Genomic DNA, 12,600 nt, shown 5'->3' with positions numbered 1-12,600 from the left:
TTGTGACTAACATTCTTGAAAAACACATTGCTGAAATTCTTGAATTATTTTCAGCAAGAAATATTGGCATTGTTATACAAAATATCAACTGAGTAAAAAAAAAATCAAAAAAAAAAAAAATCAAAAAAAAAATCACTGGAGTCTGATTCATTTTTACATCTTGGTTTAGAAAAGGTAGTAGGTTTAATTTTTGAAGACAACAACAACAACAGCAAACGTCGAAATCACCGTGTAGTGAATATACAATAAACCGATGAAAAGAACAACAAACAGCAATAACAAAAATACTTATCTGTGCTTAAATGCGTTGTTGGTATTTCCAATTTGTCTGTAATGATGTGTTTTTTTGTTGTTGTTGTTGTTGTTGTTTTTTAAAGGCGTGTACGATTAAAATAAAATAACGATCATTCAAAGTGCGTTGACTTCTTAATGTGAGTAGCCTACAGATCTGGGAATTTGTTCTTCGTGCCGGCTCTTTATTCTGTGTCATAACAGTAACACCCCAGGGATTACAGGATATTTTATGATTATGTTTGTGCGTGTGTGAATCCTGTTCGATCGTGCTCTTGTGTGTGTGTGTGTGTGTGTGTGCGTGTGTGTGTGTGTGCGTGTGTGTGTGTGTGTGTGTGTGTGTAGGGGGCGGGAGGGTTGGTGGGTAGGTGGAGTTGTGTGTGTGTGTGTGCGAGAGAGAGAGAGAGAGAGAGAGAGAGAGAGAGAGAGAGAGAGAGATATTTTGTGTTGTGAGACGCAGGGTGTGTGTGCTGGTTTGAACACGTTGTCCCGTTGGTATCAGAGCGGTATCAAGTATCACACATTACTGACTTTTTCACGCTATGTGTCGTTCACCGTCTACACACACACACACACACACACACACACACACACACCGCATGTTCTCTATCCACCTTTCTTTTCTGTGGTCATGTTGAGGTATTGCGGAGTTGTAGGAACTGGAACATGCTGTTGTTGCCCACCCCACCCCACCGAGACGTATTTATCTGTTGTGTACAGGTCAATAATCCACCCCAGACTGAGAGGGAGGTTGGGGGGCGGGGGTGGGGGTGGGGGTGGGGGGTGGGGTGGGGTAGCAAGGAACGTAAACATGATTTTATTTGATAAATACTTTGATTCGTTTGAATAACAAAATACAAACAAGCAAGTTTGATAAAAAGATAAATATATGAATAAACGCAGTTAACATTGATGCGGTGAATGTATCATTACATTCCTCATTATCCACCACAGAAACCTTGCAGTATAACCACTTAAAGAATCCCATTTAGTATCTATTCTTTGTCAAATAGCATAGACAACAATGGCTTATCTATGGTGATTGCATTCCACATTGAATTTTTTGGGGTGCACGCGTGGTTGAGTATTTTCGCGTTATGTAAGTCAATGTTCAGTCAAGTGTTTATTTGTCTTTTTTTTTTTAATTGAATATTTATTTCATTTTATCTCATAATTCTGACAAGGTTAGACGTGTGTGTGTGTGTGTGTGTGTTCGCGCGTCCTTGCGTGCGTGTATGAGTGTGCGCGCTCGGGCGTGCGTGCGTGTGTGCGTGTGTGCATGTTTGCGTGAGCGCGCGCGGGCGTCTTAATATTGTCACAACGAAAATCAAGGTGTTGCAGGCATTGTGGTGGCAAGTTGCATTCTAAACGATCCCGCATTCGGCGGGAGTTCTCATTCCAGAGCTATGCATACTGATAGCGGCTCTGTTGTTGGTTCTTCGTTCCCCCAATCCCCTCTATAGAGCAACCTCCCCCTCCGCTTCTCCCCCCTCCTCTCCTGCAAGCCGTGCAGCGTTGGTGTTGGCGCTAAGCCCCCCCCCCCCCCCCCCCCCCCCAAGTCCTCTGACACGCGTTCTTTGCCCCCACATTGCCACACAAACTCCACAATATGATTCGAGAAAGATCATAAATGGAAAGCGGCGCCTTGACATTGATTTCAAACTAATAGCTTTCTTCCAGGGTGGGTGAGAGAGAGAGAGAGTGGGGTGGAGGAAGGGGTTGTGTGGGGAAGTGGGGGTGGGGTGGGGGTTGCCTGAGAAAAGCGGACACAGATTGACAAATTCAAGCTTGGATGAAAGCACAAGAAAGGGGGACCCCCCCACCCCCCATCCCCCGGCCCACATCCCTCTTTCTCCCTCTCATTCCATCCTCCATCCCCCCCCCCCTCCCACCCACAAACCCTCATTAGCATTTCTCATTTGCTGCGGAAGAAAAGAGCGGGAATCAAATCTCTGTCCTCCAGACTGGGGACAAATCAGTACCCCACACCCCACCTCTACCCCCCAGTGTGTGTGTGTGTGTGTTTGTGTGAGGGCGAGGCTGATGGGCGATTGTGCGCCGACATGTTCAGTTGTGTTGGACTACAAGAGCCGGGAGGGGAGCTGTTTGGGACGATTAAATCATACCTCGCCACATGATTTGTACAGTCTCTTTGGTGCTGATCAGACAGACCCATGTCTAGTCGCAGAAGACTCCCCCCCCCCCCCCCGCCAGCCCCCCTCTCGCCCCCTCTCTCTCCCTCTTTTGTTCCGGAGGGGGGTTTTACAATTCCGTTACGCAGCGTCTTTTGTGGCGGAGGGAGGGTGGTCCGGTGCAGTTAGCTTTGTCACAGAGGTCGGCGTGTCGGCTGTCTGATCTGGCGGGTGACAAGGGACATCATTACCACTTTTTTTTTTTGTCGGTGTTGTGGGAGGAGGGAGGCAGCCTGTCCGAGATTATACCAAGGTCTGCGGCCGTGAGAAGTGGGGTGGGGGTTGGTTGGGTGGGGGGTGGGGGTGGGGATCAAGTCCTGTTTAAGAGAAAGGGAGTGGGGGTGGGCTGGTTATGTAGTTCTCCTTCGAAGTTTGTGTTTTGGCAAACCGCCTGGAGTTTTGAAGGAGAGAGAGAGAGAGAGAGAGAAGAAGAAGAAGAAGAATAGGGCTCAGCTTGGATTTTGGGACGCTGGGTTGGTTTCCGGCGCATGCTGGGGTGTAAGTCTGAGAAGGAAAAGCAGTCGTGGCTGGTGCAGAATATCTGCACAAGGTGTTTAAAAAAAAAAAGAGCGAGAGAGCGGTTCTGAATGAATTGATGCTGTTCCATTGAGATGGAACTGCGTCTACGTTCATAGTTGTGCATAGTTGAAAACAACACTGATTGCACAAGTTAAATCATTTTGATTCACACGCACATACACACACACACACGCGCACGCGCATGCGCGCGCGCACACACACACACACACACACACACACACACACACACACACACACAGTAACTGCCATGGGAAAAGCGTTACCCTGAGAGAGAGGGGGGGGGGACGGAGTTATTGGTCTCTATCATTTCGTCTCGCTGTGTGTGTGTGCGCGTGCATGTGCATGCGTGCGTACGTGTGTTCCAAGCGGTGGTAGATGATGGCGATAGCAGTGCGGTGCGCTTTTCAAACGTCCCCGTTTTGTTCCTCCGAGACCCTTCACCCAAACAGATACAGTTTCTGCTCAGCTTTGATCCATTTAAGGGCCTGACAAAGAACAAGAACCTAACGTGCTCCAGCAAACAGCTCCCACGAGCCGTGAGGTGCGAACTACTTGGCTGTCACAAAAGGGAGTCGTGGTGGGAGAGAGAGAGAGAGAGAGAGAGAGAGAGAGAGGGAAGAAGCTGGGCATTGACATCAGTGAGAACGACTGGCGGCGACAAGTCGTATCATCTTTGTTATCTTCTGAGGCCATCAACACGCTTTTGCCTCGGGGCTCCTTTTTATTTTATTTTATTTTTTAGTTTTATTTTTATATACACCCCCCCTCCCGACCCCCCAATTCATAAAGATCTTAGTGGAGCTACATCACAAACCTCCTTCAACATCGCTCTCTCGGAGACAAAAGTGATTCACCAGTTCACCAAGGGGAGGAAGACGTCGACAAAGGAAAGGTTTCAGTGTTGCATTTCCTGTTCTTACGAAACCTCTGGAGACTTCACTGGCTAATTGTGTACTTACGAAACAAAATGGCAACGAAATGTTTGGATAGGCACAGAAGGAGATAACGAGGGAGAAAGGGGAGGAGAAAGAGCAGACTGTGAATGAGGTTGAATCTCATTTGCAAATAACAACCAACCCACCCTCGCCCCCTCTTCACCCCCCCCCCCCCCCCCGCCCCGCCCCTCCCAAGTCCCGCTCCCCTCCCTTTGAAGAAACCCGAGATATCGGAAGTGTTAAGTACTTGCGACATAATTATCAAATGGGTGATATATTAATTATGTTATTCAGATTGGTCGTAGGATTTTTATTTTTATTATTATTATTTTTTTTAAGTTTCAGTATCTCTGATGACGGGGGGAAGATTGAAAAGAAGGTCTTTGCATCTGTATATGATTTATTAAGAATAGAAAAAAAAAGAAAACGAAAGAGAAAAGAGATATCGCAAACAATGCACACACACACACACACACACACACACACACACACACACACACACACACAGAATTTGCGCGCGCACACAGAGAGAATGACACACACACACAGACACACACTCACACAGACACACACAGACACACACACACACACACACACACACACACACACACACACACACACATACACACACACACACACAGACTCAGAGAGAGAGAAGGGGAGCGTGGGCAGGGCGAGAAAATGAAAGATCTAACTTCTTGTTAGTTATGTGTATTTATTATATGCCCACTGTTTAAATAGTAACATACCTTAGAGATAATAGTAGATGATTGATAGCTTTTTTTTTTTTTAATGTATGTTAAATTGTATATTTATATATTACTGTCCATAGGCGTATGTATACATTCTTGTGCTATTTTGTAGTTGTTTGCCGCATAACGGGTCTAGAATTTGATGGAGAAGAAAAGAAGGACAAAGAGAAGCATGTTCTGCTAGTGTTTTTTTTTAAATTTGGACGCAGCTTTTGAGGTTAATCTTTCTGCTGTTTGTTTAACACGATTTTGATGAAGTTATGTCATCTCTATTTTGTATACTTTAAGTTGAGAACATGGGCTGTAGCTTTGTTAACTTGGCCTTTCCTTTTTTATGTTTAATTTTATTATCTATTCATTTATTCACTTATTTGCATATACTGCATATGCTTCGGAGATCTCTTCGCGGGAGAGCGAGTGTAATTGGTCAGAGTTCGATCCTCCAGTAATTGCTTTGAAAACAAAATCCCATAAATATTCAGTGTGCACGAGGTACCGGCGCTGAAAGTACGTATACCAATGCCTTGATCGGAGATTTGACTCTCTTATTTTTTAATTATTTTTTTAACCCTTTCTTTCTCTTCCTCCACCCGTCTATCCTAGATACCCCTCCCCCCGCCCCCTAAAACATAATACCCTTACCCCCAAGAGAAATGAAATGATAAAAATGCATGGAAATTTCCCTGCCATTAGGCGCGAACTTTGCTTTAGGAAAATGCACTTTTGCCGCTAACAAACAGGCCTGGCCGAGCCGCCAAGGAGAGGTCTAATCGGGCGAAGATGGTAGCGAGTTTCAGCATTTCCATAAATCCCCTCCCCTCTGCCCTCCCTCCCTGGCTGAAAGAAAGGGGGTGAGAGGTGGGGGTGGGGGAGGCTTGACAATTACCCTGGTGGAGTTCTCACTCTCTCCCCTACCTCCCCCTGCCCCCTCCAAAAAAAAAAAAAAAAAAATCGCTAAGCAAATCTCCGATCGAATTAGAAGCTATTGTTAAGGCGCCGCGGTTACGGCACAAAATGGACTTCGGAACGAGGAGAGAATTGGAGAGAAAAAAAAAAAAAAAGAGAGAATAGAATAGAAAGGGAGGCCGTGGAGCAATCTTGTTCAGTATACGTTAGTTTTGTTGCGAGTGCTGGTTTCTCACTTGCATGTTTGGTGGGCGATTGGGGTTCGGGGTGGGGGTTCGGAGTGGGGAGTTGGGAGGGGGGGGGGGGGTCGAGACATATTGGTGGTGTGGGAAGAGAGCAAGGGAAGAACGAGAAGAGAGAGACGGTGGGAGTTTATCAGAACTCATTGTTAAAGTTGCTTTGCTTGCCAAGCACTGAGAGAGAGAGAGAGAGAGAGAGAGAGAGAGAGAGCTTGTCAACCCACTCAGAAGTCAGATAATTATACAATAATAGTTCGAGGAATGGAGAACATTATTATGACACTTTTTTTTTTGCCCCAATCAGACAAAAAAATCGGGAATTTAAAAGAATATTACTTTTTTGTCCCCCCCTTTTTTTTTTTGAAGTTGGGTTGTTTTTTAATCCCGGAATTGAAAGGCCTTGGAAAAAGGTTTGCTGTTGTCCTTCAGCTAGCTTGTGAAAGTTTGGGATCAGATTGTTGTTATTATTTCGTTCCCATTTTCTGGAGGGTAAGATTAGGGGGGAAAAAACGAAGACAATTAAGTTGATAAGTTTGTTTTTACCTTCGCCTTGATGAGTGCGCTTTGCAAAGATGGAACACAGCGGGATGTTGGAGGCTGCTGGGGGAGATAAGGAGGAGGAGGAGGAGGAGAAGAAGGGGAGGAGGCGGAGGAGGAGGAGGGAAAAAAAGGAGGAGGAGGAGGAGAAGAAGAAGAATAAGAAGAAGAGAAGGAGGGGGAGGAGGAGTAACAACAAGTAGAAGAAGAAATAATGATAAGAAGAAAACTTTCCGTGTTTTGTATTGCAAGAAAGTTGATACCAGCAGTTTTCTCTTGTTCTCTCTGCCAGTTGGATTTTCTGTCCTCCCCTCTTCTGAAGTTCACTCGCCCTGTGTCTGGTTTCACCCTGCCGGTTCGTTCGTTCTCTGCGTGTGGTCAGATTTTCCACACGTTTCCTCTCCTATACCTTCGTGCTCAGTATCCGGCAGGAGCATGTGCGTTTTCGTTTGGTGTTACGTTTGGACGGTTAGTTTGGGATTTTTGGTGAAGGATTTGTAGGTGTTTGGTGTGTGTGTGTGTGTGTGTGTGTGTGTGTGTGTGTGTGTGTGTGTGTTTACAGATCGGATTCGGTTCAGAGTTAAGACAGGGAAAGTGGTTATGTGATGATGAATATGATCTCGTTGAGGACTTGTGAAATGGTAAAAGCGGGGACAGAACAGCGTGGCTTCAATGTTAATTTAAGGACGTGGTGATAGTTTGGTTGGAAAAAGGGTGGGGTGAGAATAAACACAGACACACACACACACACACACACACACACACACACATGCACGCGCGCGCACACACACACACACACACACATACAAATATATCCTGTGTGCTTCACAGATGGAATAGTATAGAGTTAAGAGAAAAGCGGTCTGTGTCAAGGCTGAAGTATTGATTGGCTGCAAGCAGGGGGAAAAAAAAGTAACATTGTGTATTAAAGTTATGAAAGAGCAGGTATGAAGTATAGAACTGGTTCACAGCGAGCCTGACAGTTAACTAGCCAGACAACCCAAACAGCCAAACAGCCAGATCACCCAACCAGACCGTACTGAATCAAACAGAGCTGAACTCCTGTGTTTTCTCTACAACCCTACGCATGTAATGATTTTTTACCCGGGTGGTCGATTGAAGAGTGGGGACTATTTTGGCCTGATGTGACCGGGAGAATTATCTCAGGGGGACACTTTTGACAGGCGTGAGGCGAAAATTGCAGAACGGACGCCGCGTCGTTTTGCAGGTATTCCCAGGGGGCTAATCCGTTTTCTTTCTCTCTGACAGCGGGAGCTAAAGACTGACTCTGTCCGTCTCTCTGTCACTGTCTGTCTGTCTGTCTGTCTCTCTCATTTGCTCACTTGCTACTTTTTAATTTGGAAACAGAATGAGAACTAGAGATTTTTTAGCCGGAGGAGTGGTGTTTTTAAAAAAATTTTTTTATCACGTGACATGCGTATTCAAAGATATTTTTTGATTTATATACAAAGCGTCTTGCCTGCGCAGTTTTAAACACACAAAACACACACACACACACACACACACACACACAGCTCACCAAACAGGATGCGTGTTCGTGTACATGGCATGTCAGTCAAGAAGGAACACTGTTGTTGAATGTACATTTTTATAAGCAAAAAATCCTTACAAGTTTTCATGCTGGACTGATTCTCTACCCCTGCTGTATAAAAATGATGCACTTGCGCGAAGGTCTCTGGTTTAATGTAGGGAAATCATTGGAAGTTTTGGTGTTGTTAATGTATAAATAATCGGTTTAGAAAAGGTGGAAAAAAGAATAAAATGTTCTTCATATGGTATATTAACAGGCAATAAGGGGAAAAAAAACAAGACTTGCCCATCCGATCCATTGCGGCGTTTTGAAATGAAAAAGCGCTGTCTACTCTGGTCATTTCGTGAGTATTCTGCCTGGAAAATATATTTTGTTCGGGCTTCCTGATGACACTTTACCTTTCAATGTTTAAGTCGATGTCAACGGCTGATGACTGGCCGACGGAGATGACCATGCCAGGCGAGCGGGAAAACGGGACTTGAACCGATGCAGCACTGATACCAGATGACGACGATGGGTGCAGAACTGATTCAACGACCTCTTGGCTGGCACCCATGTTTTTGGCTCGGGTCATGGTTCGGTGAAGATTTCGTTGTTCGGGGGGCAGAGTCTTGGATGTCGGTTCGGGTGGGGGGAGGTCCCTCTGGCGGAAGAGGGGTGAAGTCCTTAAGGCGATTGGGAAGAGGGGTGGGTGGTGGTGGAAGGCCAATTTATAAACCTTGGGAGTTCAGATACACTCGCCAACCCAGGGCATGCAAGCCTCGCGCATCTTGTGCATTCAAATTCAAAACGTGTAAACGTTGTGCTGATAGGTCATTCTTACTCACGACCTTTGTCGTGTAAACCTTCGCTTCCCGGGTATCTAAACTCGCGTCATGATGCACGTAAACCTCTCGCAGTCTGGTCATTGAAACTGACGGTCTTTGTCGTGTAAACCTTCGCTTCCCGGGTATCTAAACTCGCGTCATGATGGATGTAAACCTCTCGCAGTCTGGTCATTGAAACTGACGGTCTTTGTCGTGTAAACCTTCGCTTCCCGGGTATCTAAACTCGCGTCATGATGCACGTAAACCTCTCGCAGTCTGGTCATTGAAACTGACGGTCTTTGTCGTGTAAACCTTCGCTTCCCGGGTATCTAAACTCGCGTCATGATGCACGTAAACCTCTCGCAGTCTGGTCATTGAAACTGACGGTCTTTGACGTGTAAACCTTACGGGTCTGAGGCGTTCAGTGCCACACCTAACACAGTTGTGCAGTCACGCAGTCGAAGTTATATATTATTGCACTTCAGAATCTATTAGATTTTATGCATACACGGCCAAGGAATGTTACAGATTTGCAAGAAATATATTAAGAAATATCTTTTTTGTTGTGGGGGAGTGTGGGTGTGGTGGTAGACACTGACAGACTAGAGAGAGAGAGAGAGAGAGAGAGAGAGAGAGAGAGAGAAAGAACACATGTTAACGAAATAGTCCACAGCACCAGTCAAACGAACTGAGCAATACGTAACACACACATACACGCACTCACAAGAAGAGTGAACGGGGTGCAGGAGGGAAGACGGGTGGTGGCAGAGGGAAAACGGAGTGGTTATTCTCCCACCCACCCCCTTAACTACCCCCCCCAAACACATCATTCCACCTTCCACCACTGGAAGGGCCCCGTTCGCTATGTTTCTAGGCGGTGGCCGTACCGTGGCCTGGGCTGTTGTTGTTTTCATACCGACTCCCCGAGTCCTATGCCTTCTCTCTCGCACCCCCCCCCCCCCCCCCCCCAGGCCCCACCCCCCTCTCTCTCTCCTCAACCCCCCAAATCACAGAGGCGCCCATGTTGACTCAGGCGTCCGCCGGATCATATTTTTATGCCTACATACATGTCAGAGCGGCGGCTCTCACTTCACAGGACCTGAGGAGATGCATACAGCCTCAGCACGCACTCTGCCTCGCTTTTCAACCCGTTGCCCCTCAAGCCAAACAGCAGATATAGTATTATATAATACGTGTACATGTATGAATATAATGCCCTTTTTCTGTACTTTGGCTTTTCACTTTCGCGTTAGGTAGTTTGGTGAAGAAGGCATAAGTGTGTGTGTGTGTGTGTGTGTGTGTGTGTGTGTGTGTAGAGTTTGGGGGGTACATTGTGCTAAGTGTAGGCTGGAAATCGTTAAAAGGAGTGGAACAGCTTTGATGTTTTGGATAATGATCATGAAGACCATGATGATAATGATAATATAAATAACGATAACGATTATAGTAGCAATAAAGCCTAAGTATGAAATTACTTACTACTACTACTGCTACTACTACTCATCAACACCGTAATGATTTAGTTTCTCTGTGGAAGAATGTTGATTCTTATTTTGGCTGAGTGAACATCGGCCCCACAGACAGCTGAAAACTCTTAGAACTCGGAACATTAAAGAGATGATAGTATATATGGATGTTGATCCGTCCTGTTTCGCCAAAACGATTAGGAGGTGCGTGTCTCTCAGAATCCCTTCCGCTGACTGTTTATTTATACAGCCGCTCAAGATAACTGGAGTATTATGCAGACAGAAAGTCAGTTATGATGATGCGATAGTCTTTGGTAGTTATCTGCTCCCAACCTTCTTTTTTTTTTTTCCCCTTCTTCTTTTTTTCTTTTTTTTTTTGAGTGTTGGGAGGACAACGACCTTTAATCGGAACGGGAAGCGGAACTCTGTCACTCTCACTCTTTGGAACAGAAATACCTCTATTTCTTCCCCCCCCCCTCTCTCTCTCTTCTCTCTCTCTCTCTCGCCCCCCCCCCCCCCCCCTCCCCCCCCCCCAACCCACTGTTCTTCTACTTTTTCCTGTTGCGCGTGTACACACGCATACACACAGGCGCGCGCGTTCGCTTCCGAACTCAACATAACCATTCTTTGCATGTGACTTAATTTGGCAGAGGGGGCATGTGGGAGGAAAATTAGATCCTGTGAAGAAATCTGATGTTGGGAATGAAACTAAAGATTACGCTCTGGAAGAACTGGTGAATCAAGGAACCGCCATAGTAACGCCTCCTGCCCCACCCCCACCCCCCACCCCCAAGAAAAAAAAAAGTCATTTAAGAATGGTGGCGAGACTGGTCCGTTATCTTGACGACAAGCGGTATAATGGGTCTGCCAGGCCTGCGTCCTGACATACAAAAGTTTGTACACACACACACTCACACAGCCAGGGCAACAACCTTTCCAAGGTGGAGGGAGGGGATTATATTAAAGTGGTGGGAGTGACTTTTACTTGTTTGTTTGGGGTGGGGGGGGGGGTGTCTCTTGATTGCCTGCCTGTCTTACTGCTTGATTCTGCAAGTCTGTGTCTCTGTCTGTCTCTGTCTCTGCCTCTGTCTCTGCCACCCAATACACGCCCCCCCGCGCGCGCGCGCACACACACACACACACACACACACACACACACACACACACACACACACACACACCTACCTCTACACAGACAGACAAGAGAGAGAGAGAGAGAGAGAGAGAGAACTGCTGTGTCATACAAACATACACATGTTCGCAAGCAAGCGCGCGCACACACACACACCGCCTCTTCCCAAACCACCACCACCACCACTTCCCCCACACCTTACCCCCACACAATCTCTCCTCCCACTCACACCCCCCCCTCCCCCCCCCCCCCCCCACACACACACACAGACAACCCCTCTCTCTCCCACGCCTTTAAAAGCAGGGTGATGACTGCAGTAGGGATCATGATGCAAAACTTTTGATAGAAGGGCGATTACCGCGGATGGGGCACGGGCCATTTCCTGTCCCACCTCCACAAAACGACTTCGGGGCGGGTACACTGGGTTCGCCTCAAGGGTTCCCCGTCGCCAAACCACCCGGTCCTCAATGGCTGCTGCGCAGAGATAAGACCGCAAGGTGGCGCTGCGAACTCGCTTGTCGTCTCACTTGATGGGTTGAGCTGCAAAACATGAACTGCGTTTGACAGACTTTTTTGTTGTTGTTCTTGTTGTTCTGCTGTTGGTTTTTCTCTCCATGAAATCTCAAAAAGGGCTTGTCGAACATAACTATATACGTCGTCACAAAGCTCACAATGGGAATTTATACTTGTCCTGGTTTCTGTCCAATCAAATAGTATACATTCGTATTGTTTTCTGGAATTCGTGAGCAAAATCTACATGTTATATATATATATATATATATATATATATATATATATTTATAGAATAGAATAGAATAGATTTTATTGTCATGAAACCGTAAGGTTTATAAGACACAAGTGCAATGGTAAATGAATGAATATATATATATATATATATATATATATATATGTGTGTGTGTGTGTGTGTGTGTGTGTGTGTGTTCGTCGATAGGGAGAGAATGTGACAATCATCTGGTCTGTGCCATTGTTATGGTGGAAACCTGGCAGTGGTAGTGAAATATGAAGAAAATAATTAGTATTGATAGTTATTTTTCTTATGATAGGTTTTGTTGTTGTTGTTTTCGTTGCAGTTATTATCTATTCATTGTATGCGGTTTGAAATAAATTTGCAAGGTGATTATGTGTATGTGTGTGCGTTCATGCATGTTTGTGTGTGGAGGGGAGTGCGTTTGCTTGTTTTTGCATGGGATAAGTTCCTGTTCGTAATTTGACTTTAAAAGATTGGTGAAGT

The 12,600-nt window shown here is 45.9% G+C and overlaps 1 long non-coding RNA gene across 1 annotated transcript in view; it reads left to right on the top strand.

The window, feature by feature from the left end:
- The window catches only part of LOC143292271 (uncharacterized), a 115,843-nt gene that overhangs the window by 63,897 nt on the left and 39,346 nt on the right, over positions 1–12,600 (top strand). The gene's annotated exons all lie outside the window — the stretch shown is intronic.

The sequence above is a fragment of the Babylonia areolata genome, chromosome 1 (genome assembly GCF_041734735.1).
Source record: "Babylonia areolata isolate BAREFJ2019XMU chromosome 1, ASM4173473v1, whole genome shotgun sequence".
Lineage (NCBI taxonomy): Eukaryota > Metazoa > Mollusca > Gastropoda > Neogastropoda > Buccinidae > Babylonia > Babylonia areolata.
This window is presented reverse-complemented; position numbering and strand designations above follow the sequence as displayed.